Raw genomic sequence first — 11,337 nt, forward strand, 5'->3', positions numbered from 1 at the left:
GACCTCGAGACAGAGACTTGTTGAAGCAAAGCCACAGGAGTCTCTGAGGTTTCCCGGGCCACTCGCCTCTGTCCTGCCTGGCTGATGTCAGCATCTCTCTGTGAGGTCACCACCTTTGACCAATAGACTGAGGTCCTGCAAAAGGCCTTTGTGATGTCACTGCCACGCCCCTCCCTTGCGGTGCTAATGTCCTGCCCCTGGCCAGGCACTTTGGAGGTTTGAGCTACTCCCTGTGGATCACCCCACTCAAGGAGTGTTCATTTTAGGAAGCAAGCCGACTAGACAGTAAAACCTCAGACGCTGCTCCCAATGCTACACTCAGTTTTTCAGAAATTAGTAGACTTGATGGCCACAAGAGACCATTAGAGCATCTAATCTGACCCCCTGCATGTCACAGGCCTCCTGTATGACACAATTGCTACTTTGGGGGCAAACACATTCCAGAAAGGCATCTAGTCTTCATTAAATGACATCAAGAGATGGAGAATCCACCACTTTCCTTGGTAGCTTGTTCCTGTGGTGAATCCTTCTCGCTGTTGAATATTTGTGCTTTATTTGTAAGGCCGTGATCAAGTGTCTTGATGTTTTTGGTCTTTTGGCCTTGAGATGAAAACCTTGTCTGTGTTTCTGGGACCTTGAAGTGAAAAAAATTCTCTTAATTTGTCTCTTTTCCCCTTCCAGCCACTGGGTCTTGTTCTGCCTTTCTCTGCTCGATTAAAGAGCCCTTTAATACCCAATCTTTTCTCTCCATTAAGGCACTTCAACACTTCAATGAAGTCACCTTTCAATCTTCTTTTGATAAGCTAAACAGGTTGAGCTCTTTCAATCGCTCACTAGAAGGCATTTTTCTCCAGCCCTCAGAACATTTGGTGGCTCTTTGCTGCCCCAGCTCCAATTTCACAACATCTTTTTCAAAGGTGGACACCCAAACTGGATGCAGTATTCCAATATCAGTCTCACTGATGCCGTGTCACCTCCTGTGACGCTATTGACATAATCTGTAACTGTATAGATCACCGTTGCGAGCACTGTTATATATTTGCAGCCAATATTGTATAAAGGTTGTTGTGGAAGGGGTCTATGGAGAGGTTATGATTGGCTGATTATAATTATGCTATCTGTATCAGTTTTGTAGTTGACGTTATGAATATTGGCTCTATAGTGTCTGTATTTCAAACTTGTGCTATGCTTCCGGGGAACACCCCAGACAAGTTGCTGTTAGTTCTGCCTAGCCTGCTTGATGGCCCACTAAGGACCATGAGCTATACAACTGACCCATTGAGAGAAGGTGGATACACCTTGTGACTCAGCAAGGCATGCAGGGACCTGCTTATGGACAGAACTCTAAGGTTTTTCTATGCCACATGCTGGATAGAGTGTCCTTGGGACAAAGAAAGCAAAGACCACACGGCAAGAGACTATAAAAGGCTGATGCCTCGTCTCCATCTTGTCTTCAATCCTGCTTCATACCTCTGGAGGGACTTTGCTAAAAAAGGAAGCTCTATACAAAGGACTGAACGACCCATCCCAGCTGTGGATGTACTCCAGAGACCTGATTTGAACCTGCAGTTTATTCTATCACTGCTACAAGCCTGAACCAAGAACTTTGCCATTACTGTATGCAGGGCTGGCTTTAGGAAGTGTGGGGCCCAATTTGAACATTTTAGGCGGGGCCCCGACAGGGATGATTAAAAAAAAACACATAAAAAACCCCCTTTCATTTCTTCCATGTATTATTTACTTTCCATAACTATATAAATAAAATCAAAATTATATATTACATACATTGCTAGCTGGAGGCAGGGCAGGGGCTGACTGGAGGTAGAGTCTGCCTGGAGACAGGGCAAGGGGTGTGGGGCTGGCTGTGGGCAGGGCAGGGGGTGCGGGGCTGGAGGCAGGGCAGGGGGTGCAACAGGGGCTGGCTGTGGGCAGGGGGTGCGGGTCTGGCTGGAGACAGGGGCTGGAGGCAGGCAGGGGCTGGTGCGGGCAGGGCAGGGGGTGCGGGGCTGGAGGCAGACAGGGCTGGTGCGGGCAGGGCAGCGGGTGCGGGGCTGGAGGCAGGCAGGGGCTGGTGCGGGCAGGGCAGGGGGTGCGGGGCTGGAGGCAGACAGGGGCTGGTGCGGGCAGGGCAGGGGGTGCGGGGCTGGAGGCAGACAGGGGCTGGTGCGGGGCTGGAGGCAGGCAGGGGCTGGTGCGGACAGGGCAGGGGGTGCGGGGCTGGAGGCAGGCAGGGGCTGGTGCGGGCAGGGCAGGGGGTGCGGGGCTGGAGGCAGGCAGGGGCTGGTGCGGGCAGGGCAGGGGGTGCGGGGCTGGAGGCAGACAGGGGCTGGTGCGGGCAGGGCAGGTGGTGCAGGGCTGGAGGCAGGGCAGGGGGTGCAGCAGGGGCTGGCTGTGGGCAGGGGGTGCGGGTCTGGCTGGAGACAGGGGCTGGTGGGGGCAGGGGGTGCGGGGCTGGAGGCAGGCAGGGGCTGGTGGGGGCAGGGCAGGGGGTGCGGGGCTGGAGGCAGGGCAGGGGGTGCAGCAGGGGCTGGCTGCAGGTAGGGCAGGGGCCCCCCTAGTTCTACCACCCTGGCCCTTTAAATAGCTGCCGGAGCCCTGGGGAAGCTGCGGGGCTCTCGCGGCTATTTAGAGGACCGAGGCAGCAGAGGCAGCTGGAGCCCCGGCACTTTAAATAGCCCCCGGAGCCCCCTGCTACCCCAGGGCTCTGGTCCAACCACTAGACCCCCCCCATAAGCGCCATAGCTCCCCCTTCTCCGCCACTGGGTACATAAAACTACAAGTCCCAGAATCCCTTGCTTTCCCCGCCCCACCTCCTGAATAGGCAGCCAATTGGCCGGAGCTGTTTGCTGATTGGCAGGTGCGCGGGCCAGTGGGGGCGAGCCCGTGCCCGGCGCGCGGTGGCAGCAGGCGATGGCGGCGTCGGGCTGGGAGCGGGCGCTGCGGCTCGTGCTGTGCGCGCTGGGGCTGGCGCTCTCCGTGTACGCGCTGCACGTGGAGAGCTCGCGGGAGCGGGCCCCCGGGTACCGGGCCATGTGCGACCTGAGCCCCTCCGTCAGCTGCTCCAAGGTCTTCACCTCCAGGTGAGCGGGGGGGGGGGGACCGGCCCCATTGCAACCCCCCGCCCCATGGTATGACTCCCCCTCCCACCATTGCAACCCCCCGCCCCATGGCATGACTCCCCTTCGCCCTATTGCAACCCTCGGCACCATGGCATGACTCCCCCTCGCTCCTCTGCAACCCCCCGCCCCATGGCATGACTCCCCCTCGCTCCTCTATAACCCCCCCTGCTCCCCACTGCATGGCTCCCCCTCCCCCCACTGCAACTCCTGGTCCCCACTGCAACCCCCGGCCCCATGGCATGACTCCCCTCCCCCACTACATCCCCCGTCCCCATGGCATGACTCCCCTCCCCCCACTGCAACCCCTGACACCATGGCATGACTCCCCTTCGCCCTATTGCAACCTCCCGCCCCATGGCATGACTCCCCCTCGCTCCTCTATAACCCCCCCTGCTCCCCACTGCATGGCTCCCCCTCCCCCCACTGCAACTCCTGGTCCCCACTGCAACCCCCGGCCCCATGGCATGACTCCCCTCCCCCACTACATCCCCCGTCCCCATGGCATGACTCCCCTCCCCCCACTGCAGCCCCCGGCCCCATTTATAATTCCCCTCTTGCCCCACTGCAACCCGAGCTCCTTTTGCAACACCATGGCCCCATTGCATGACTCCCCTTCCTCCACTGCAATCCCCGGCCCCATTGCATGACTTCCCTCCCTCCACTGCAACCCCGGCCCCATTGCATGACTCCCCCTCGCCCCACTGCAACCCCAGCTCCCTCTGCAACACCCCGGCCCCATTGCATGACTCCTCTCCCCCCATTGCAACACCTGGCCCCATTGCATGACTCCCCCTTGCCCCACTGCAACCCCTGCTCCCCACTGCAACAGCCCGGCCCCATTGCATGACCCGTGCTTCCCATTGCAGCCCCAGCCCCATTGCATGAACCTCCCCTGCTCCCTACTGCAACACCCCTGTGCTATAGCCCCCTTTCCTCAGCCTCAGGGTGTTTTGGGTTCAACTGCTTGGGGAATCTCAGCGCGGGTTAACAAGGGCTGTTGCACATCCACTCTCCTTTGACAAAGAGACAAACTAATTAATGAGCTTGTCCTGTCCAAGGGAGTCTTGAGCCATGGAAGATGGTACATTTCTGGGCTGCAAGGCTGGGGTCTGGGGTGATTTGTTGGAGCCTCTCTCTGTGTGATTCGGGAGTGGCTCAGGGAGCATTCACGCAATTGATCTGGGGGTGAGTCTCCACATGCTGATGGCTGAGTGATCACAGTGCCTGGAGGGGCTGGCTGCCAGTCTCTGGGAAAGCTTTGTAAGACAGCCCAAGCTGGATTGTTAAAGGGGCACAGAGGTGCCACAGTTCCAGATTGTACCCTGAGGATCCCGTCACAGCCGCCCTAGCATCGGCTGCAGCTCAGTGCCAGTTATACAGCCCCTCCGCAGCATTGCAATGGGCGTGTTGCTTTTTGAGGGCTTTGTTCGCTGTCTGGGCTTGCAGCCAGCAGCTTACTCTCTTCTTTCTTGGAAAGAGCAGCTCCCACCTTGCGTTCGGTTTCCAGCTCTGTCAGACAGGAAACAAACTCAGTGCAGGGCAGAGGATGTGACAGCCCTGCTATTAATGCACGCTGGCCATCCGGAGGGGGGGCGCTAAGCCTGATTTGGGGCATGTAGGCAGGAAGCTGGGGGCCTGGTTAGAATGGAGGGTTACCCAGAATATGACAGACACCAACCCCCCATGGCAGGGGGAGATGGGGGAGGGCAGGGCACTGCGTTTGGCTCAAGAGCCCCTGCTATGGGGGACATGTAGTGGGGAGGAACCATCACCCCGCACCTCAGGCAAGGATCTGTCCCAACCCTGAGCACTGGGAACCTCTGTATGCAAGGGGATAGATAGATAGATAGATCGATAGAGAAGGGTGTATGGGGATAGATAGATAGATAGATAGATCGATAGAGAAGGGTGTATGGGGATAGATAGATAGATAGATAGATAGATAGAGAAGGGTGTATGGGGATAGATAGATAGATAGATAGATAGATAGAGAAGGGTGTATGGGGATAGATAGATAGATAGATAGAGAAGGGTGTATGGGGATAGATAGATAGATAGATAGATAGAGAAGGGTGTATGGGGATAGATAGATAGATAGAGAAGGGTGTATGGGGATAGATAGATAGATAGAGAAGGGTGTATGGGGATAGATAGATCGATAGATAGATAGAGAAGGGTGTATGGGGATAGATAGATCGATAGAGAAGGGTGTATGGGGATAGATAGATAGATAGATAGATCGATAGAGAAGGGTGTATGGGGATAGATAGATAAGGTGCAAAGGCCGCTCATGACTACAGTCAATCTCTGGGGTTGTTATTCGTACACAAAGGAACTTCTTAACTTGATTCAATGTCAAATGTCACAGCCAGGAATGGGCCGGTCCTGATCTCTGCTTAGCCCAAAGGTGTGAACTGCAATTGGCAACACTTCATAAACAGCTGACACACTGTTGGAGCTGTCACATCCTAGAGGGGAAATGCCCAATGTCCCATTCTCCACACCCCAGAGTCAGCCAGTCCCCTGCCCTGGGGCTGGATTGGAGTCCGAGCCCCTGAGAGGAGAATCATAGGATATCAGGGTTGGAAGGGACCTCAGGAGGTCATCTAGTCCAACCCCCTGCTCAAAGCAGGACCAACCCCAACTAAATCATCCCAGCCAGGGCTTTGTCAAGCCGGACCTAAAAAACCTCTAAGGAAGGAGATTCCACCACCTCCCTAGGTAACCCATTCCAGTGCTTCACCACCCTCCTAGTGAAATAGTGTTTCCTAATATCCAACCTAGACCTCTCTCACTGCAACTTGAGACCATTGCTCCTTGTTCTGTCATCTGCCACCACTGAGAAGAGCCGAAATCCATCCTCTTTGGAACCCCCCTTTAGGTAGTTGAAAGCAGCTATCAAATCCCCTCTCGTTCTTCTCTTCTGCAGACTAAAAGAGAGAGGGACCTGTGTGACATTCTCCACCCCGCTGAGCAGCCAGATTGAGGTGACAATCCCAAAGTCTCCAGAGTCAAGCACAGAACCCAGGAGTCCTGGCTCCCAGGCCCAACTGCGCCTCTGGGAATGATCCAGGGTATGTGTGGAATGTATACTGTCCCAGGGATGGACAGTTTTCAAGGCTCCGGGCTAGGTTTGTAGGAATGATAGGAGAATGCTGGTGAAATGCAGGAAGAATTGAGCAGATCTTGTCACCCGAGTGCAGGGCTGAGAGCCAGGACTCCTGGGTTCTATGCCTGGGTCTGCCATAGATGCTTCATGTGATTGGACAAGTCACTGCATGTCTCTGGGGCTCAGTTTCCCCATGTACAAAATGGGGAAGATAAAACTTGTCTGTTTACACTGTGAGCTCTTTGGCACTGGGACTATCTCTTGTCTGTGCAGCGCCTGGTACAATTGGGGCTCCCAAAACCCCTACCACTGAGCCACCCGCTTCCCCCCCAGTCAATGGCCCTTAGGAAGAGTCCAGCCCAGTGTTGAAGACAGGAGGAATCAATGTAGTCATGCTAAGTGAGGGCCATTAAAGGTACTTCAGGATCTTGATGGCCCATTGTTTTCTTGCCAATGAACTGTAAACTGGACTTGTTTTTCCTGTAATCCCATGGGAAGGGGCTATCAGGGGTCTTGCAGAGTCATGTGACCATGTCACCTGATACTGGAATCCATCTTAAACCATGTACTTTTCCATGAGGAGCTGGGAAGGGGTCAAATTGAAACAGTGGACTCCCGCCTGATGCCAATCCTATTTAAGGGTGAGGAGTGAGATCATCCAGGTGGCCAGTTCTCCCTGGGGACCCCACCCAAGATGACTGCTGGAAACGTCTAAGGCTGACCAGGAGGAAGGGCTGGACCCAGGCTGGAAAGCTGTCCAGTCTGCGCAAAGATTATTAGAACCACATCTAGGGCGAGAACTTATTTGTAACCAGTTTTTAGTGAATCTAGTTTCGTTTGCATGTTCTGCTTATTTCTGCTTAGTAACCTGCTTTGTTCTGGCTCCTATCTCTTATGACCACTTAAATCCTACCTTTTATACTAAACAAAATCACTTTTGTTTGTTAATAAACCCAGTGTAGATCATTGTTACCTGGGGGGGAGGGGCAAGCAGCTGTGCATCTCTCTCTTTACTTTGAGAAAGAGGGCGAACAACATGAGCTTACCCTGTATAAAAGTTTATACCATCTGTAGTGAATGGAATGCAACCTGTTGTGTGTGTCCCGGGCTTCCATCACCCTGGTGTCTGGGCTGCAAACACAACTCCCATTCCATGGCTCTGCCTTGGTTCATGCTCCATCTGTCAGTCCTGCACCCTCACCCCACCTAACATGGGGCTGTGGGAGACAGACACTGAGGACACAGGGGCACTGGGAAGGTCTAGGTCAGGGGTTCTCAAACTTCATTGCACTGTGACCCCCTTCTGACAACAAAAATTACTTCACGATCCCAGGAGCGGGGACCAAAGCCTGGGCCTTGCCACCTCGGTCAGGGTATGGGAGGGGGGAAAAGCCGAAGCTCAAGGGCTTTAGCCCCAGCAGGGGGACCTCTAATCTGAGCCCTGCCACGCAGGGCTAATACTGAAGACTGGGTCCCGCTCAGGGGTGAAAGTAACTTAAAGGACTTAGCGGTACTCCGGAGTCCTGTGCAGGGGGCGTGGCCTCAACCGGAAGAGGCGGGGCCTTTAAATTCCCCGGGGCCTTTAAATCACTCCCTGAGCTCCCAGCTGCAGAGGCGGCTGGGAGCCTCAGGGCTCGGGGTGATTTAAAGGGCCCAGGGCTCCCACCGCTACCACAGCGGAGCTCCAGGCCCTTTAAATCACTGGGAGCCCTGCCGCCGCTACCCCAGGGCTCCGGCAGCGGGGCTCGGGCGGCGCTTTAAAGGGCCAGGGGCTCCCCGCAGCGGCCGGAGCCCTGCCGCCGCTACCCCAGGGCTCTGCCAGCGGGGCTTAGGAGGTGATTTAAAGGGCCCAGGGCTCTGGCCACTGCAGGGAGCCTCGGGCCCTTTAAATCACCAGTCAGTCTGGTCCGGCACGGCGTACTGGCTCTTGCTGGTACGCCGTTCCGGGCCATACCGGCTTACTTTCACCTCTGGTCCCGCTACCCAAGGAGGTGGGGCTGGGGCTTTGGCTTTGGGCTCTGGGCCCAGCAAGTCTAACACCAGCCCTGGTGACCCCATTAAAATGGGGTTGTGACCCACTTTGGGGTCCTGACCCACAGTTTGAGAACCGCTGATCGAAGGCATCTGAGCAGGTTTCTCTTCTGGATCCTTAGATGGGGCAACTCCAGACTCTGCCTCAACACTGGAGAGCAGAGCCGAGACACCAGGACCTGCCGCATCAGTGGAGGGGAGTAGACCTGAGGCTCCAGAGACATCTCCCAACAAAGTTCCTGCAGATACGGTCCAGATACGGGAAACAGGAGCTGGGTCTCCATGGCCCATTCCATCCCTGACCACGGGCTGACTCGGCCGATGAGGAAGTCAGTCAGGGCCCTCCACATTCCCCTGGTTCTTCCATCCAGCGTCTCCATACACCCGCTGCGCCCGAGCGCCTACCCATCCCCTGTGTATTGTCCACCTGTGAAGGATGTGGAAGGTGCCAGGACTGTTTTACAAACACTTCATGTATTAGCTGTGTCAGACCTGCTTCCTGTACAGCCCCGGCTCCACACCTTGGCTGCTTTGCTCCAGCCCTATGCCCTGCCTGCCTTGAACCCCTGGCTCTGACCCTTGGTTGGCCTCCCGACCGCACCTCCGCTTCTGCCCTCCAGCTCTGCTTTGACCACTAGGCAAGACTCCTGCTCTGACCATGAGGTTGCACCACCTACATCTCGGTGTGGGACACCCAGCCCCGGGAGTGGGGAGTGGGGTCTGGGTAAGGGAAGCCTCCCTAAGTGTTAGCTGAGACAGAGGCGTGTGAACGGTTGGGTGGGTTAGATCCCTTTGCTTCTTAGGCTTTGGGCCCCTCCGTTGAGATGAATGGAGCTGGCGTTTGGAAAAGGCTGGTGTCTGTCCCTGTATTCACACACTGGCCTCAGCTCCCGGAGGTGAGCATGGCAGGGCCAGGCCCAGGCCCAGCTGCAGGAGGAATCACCGCTGGGACTATAGCTATTTCCCTGGTCTGTGACTGGGCGCATGGGGAGATTCTTCCTCAGGGGGGTGAAGCCTTGAGGCCTAAATCTTGGGAACAGAGACATAGAGGAGGCCAAGGTGCAGCTGGCGCTGAGCTGTGACACCATCCTGGGTGGTGACGCCTTCGTGTCCGTCTGCAGGGAGAAGAGCCGTGAAGACGGTCCTGTCCTAGCTGAGAATCATGAACTTCAGAAACACGAACCTCAGGCTGAGGGATCTCTTGGAAATCAGTCCAGACAGCGTGAAGGACTCGACTCCTTATACCTGGGGAGACTTGCCTAGGCACTTCATAGAATCATAGAATATCAGGGTTGGAAGGGACCTCAGGAGGTCATCTAGTCCAACCCCCTGCTCAAAAAAGGACCAATTCCCAACTAAATCATCCCAGCCAGGGCTTTGTCAAGCCGGGCCTTAAAAACCTCCAAGGAAGGAGACTCCACCACCTCCCTAGGTAACGCATTCCAGTGCTTCACCACCCTCCTAGTGAAATAGTGTTTCCTAATATCCAACCTAGACCTCCCCCACTGCAACTTGAGACCATTGCTCCTTGTTCTGTCATCTGCCACCATTGAGAACAGCCGAGTTCCATCCTCTTTGGAACCCTCCTTCTGGTAGTTGAAGGCTGCTATCAAATCCCCCCTCACTCTTCTCTTCTGGAGACTAAACAATCCCAGTTCCCTCAGCCTCTCCTCATAAGTCATGCGCTCCAGACCCCTAATCATTTTTGTTGCCCGCTGCTGGACTCTTTCCAATTTTTCCACATCCTTCTTGTCGTGTGGGGCCCAAAACTGGACACAGTACTCCAGATGAGGCCTCACCAATGTCGAATAAAGGGGAACGATCACGTCCCTCGATCTGCTGGCAATGCCCCTACTTATACAGCCCAAAATGCCGTTAGCCTTCTTGGCAACAAGAGCACACTGTTGACTCATATCCAGCTTCTCGTCCACTGTGACCCCCTAGGTCCTTTTCTGTGTGATGTCTTTGAGATACTCCTGTCCCTCTTCTGCGCCGTAGGCTTCGGAGAGCTGCCAATCTCGCACCAACAGGTCCAGACCCTGCAACAGAGAGCGCAGGAGGAGGGTCACACTGGGGCTGGGAGCACAGAGAGGAGACCAGAGCTGGAGGCTGCTGCCGAACCCCGCCACCGACATCGAGGTCCTGGGCATGACGTGAGCGTGGAGGTAGAATAATGGGAGCAGGGACTGGCTGTTTGTTCGGGGTTTGACCAGCACCTGGCACAATGGGGTTCTGGTCTAGGAAGGGGGGGTCTGAGGTGCTCTGGCAATAGAGACAATGAATAATAAGAATCAGGTGGGGGTGATGGGAGTGGGGGGTGGAACCAGCATTGGGTTGATGGGAAACGAGGACTCACCTGGATTGGGGGCAGACTGCAGGTCTCTCCGACCTCCTTCGCAACATGAACGAACATCTGCGATGCAGCGAGAGAGAGACAAGGAATTTTTTTTCCATCTTGAACAAAAGATCCCCCCACAGGTGACAAAGACGGAAAACTGAAGATTGAAACCTGAGAAACAATGATAGCTCCCTAAAAATGTGAAGAGAGACACCCAAGAGATACTAACATTTGGCTGTTCTTTGAAAATGGAAATTTTCATGAAAAGATTCTGATTTTGTCAGTTTTCCATTTTTCAGCAAAACTTTTATTTTCCATTTCTCCACACTGTCACTATGAAATAATCTGACAGCTAATGGTGGGTACTAAATAACCAACAGCTGGCAGCCAATAGTGACTAACAAGTAACCAATAATTGGCAGCTACTAATGAAGATAAAATTACCAATTATAGAAGTTAATCGGCCAAGTGAAGTAAAAGGCCTAACACACAACTCAATGGCATTTCTCTTTGTCTGTCTGTATCGTGATAACTTTTTGAGACCACATATGATCAATTCGGAAATTTCAGGGGACGCGCTAGACATCAATGAGAAGAACACCCACTCCTTCCGTCTCGCTCGCTCTCCGCACACACTCCCCCCTCTCCTGGGACTCACCGGCTGCCACTGGGAGGAGCTGATGGGGCACAGCAGTATACAGCAGGGGTTGGTCCCTGGCACAAGGGGGCAGGGAGGGGTT

The 11,337-nt window shown here is 54.9% G+C and overlaps 1 long non-coding RNA gene across 1 annotated transcript; it reads left to right on the top strand.

Moving 5' to 3' along the window:
• The first annotated feature begins 2,935 nt into the window (after positions 1–2,935).
• On the top strand, positions 2,936–9,586 carry LOC135877987 (uncharacterized). The gene is made up of 3 exons (XR_010561379.1): positions 2,936–3,080; positions 6,049–6,193; positions 8,382–9,586. It is a non-coding gene; the product is annotated as an uncharacterized LOC135877987 (long non-coding RNA).
• Positions 9,587–11,337: the final 1,751 nt, after the last annotated feature.

The sequence above is a fragment of the Emys orbicularis genome, chromosome 4, assembly GCF_028017835.1.
Source record: "Emys orbicularis isolate rEmyOrb1 chromosome 4, rEmyOrb1.hap1, whole genome shotgun sequence".
NCBI lineage: Eukaryota > Metazoa > Chordata > Testudines > Emydidae > Emys > Emys orbicularis.